The sequence below is a fragment of the Cebus imitator genome, unplaced genomic scaffold, assembly GCF_001604975.1.
Source record: "Cebus imitator isolate Cc_AM_T3 unplaced genomic scaffold, Cebus_imitator-1.0 Scaffold28, whole genome shotgun sequence".
Classification (NCBI taxonomy): Eukaryota; Metazoa; Chordata; class Mammalia; order Primates; family Cebidae; genus Cebus; species Cebus imitator.
This window is the reverse complement of record NW_016107343.1, coordinates 6,712,238-6,713,380: the sequence shown is the minus strand read 5'-3', so window position 1 is coordinate 6,713,380 and position 1,143 is coordinate 6,712,238.

The following is a 1,143-nucleotide window of genomic DNA, read 5'->3' as shown; positions in this document are numbered from 1 at the left end:
AAAAAGAAAAAGAAAAAGGAAGAAGATGCTGACACACTGCTGGCCAGAAACTTGGGAAAGAGGTAAGCATCAGAAAGAATTTGAAGGCTGGGTACAGTGGCTCACAATCCCAGTGCTTTGGGAGGCCAAGGCGGGAGGGTTGCTTGTGCCCAGGAGTTCGAGACAAGCCTAGGCAACAGGACAAAACCCCATCTCTACAAAAAATACAAAAATTAGCCAGATGTCATGGTACATGCCTGTGGTCCCAGCTACGCAGGAGGCTGAGGTGAGAGGATCACCTGAGCCCAGAAGGTTGAGGTTGCAGTGAGCCATGATCACACCACTGCACTCCAGCCTGGGCAACAAAGTGAGACCACTTTTCAGAAAAAGAGAGAACTTGAACTAGGAAGTTGGTCTTTGAGATTCACTACCTTCCCATCAACATTCGTCCTGCTTTTGCTCTTTCCCTGCCCCTCACTGAGCCCTCTGTGTGCCTCTGTCCCTGGCCTGTCCTTCCAGGCCCAGGTCAGTTTTCTCTTTCTCCACCAGGTCTACCTGAGGATGCAATCTGCACTGCCTGCATAAACTTCGTATCATTTAATTATTCAGCATCTTTTTTTTTTTTTTTTTTTTTTGAGACGGAGGCTTGCTGTGTCGCCCAGGCTAGAGCGCAGTGGTGTAAATCTCAGTTCACTGTAATCTCCTTCTCCCAGGTTCAAGTGATTCTCCTGCCTCAGCCTCCCAAATAGCTGGGATTACAGATGTGCATCACCACACCTGGCTAATTTTTTTGCATTTTAGGTACAGATGGGGTTTCATCACGTTGGCCAGGCTGGCCTTGAACTCCTGACCTCAGGTGATCCACCCGCCTTGGCCTCCCAAAATTCTGGGATTACATGTGTAAGCCACTGATCTCGGCCAAAGCTATGTCTTTAAAAAACACTTCCTGATTTGGATTTCAGAGCTGAGATTACAAATCTAGGAGTTAGAGCCGGGCGCGGTGGCTCAAGCCTGTAATCCCAGCACTTTGGGAGGCCGAGGCGGGTGGATCACGAGGTCAAGAGACCGAGACCATCCTGGTCAACATGGTGAAACCCCGTCTCTACTAAAAATACAAAAAATTAGCTGGGCATGGTGGTGTGTGCCTGTAATCCCAGCTACTCA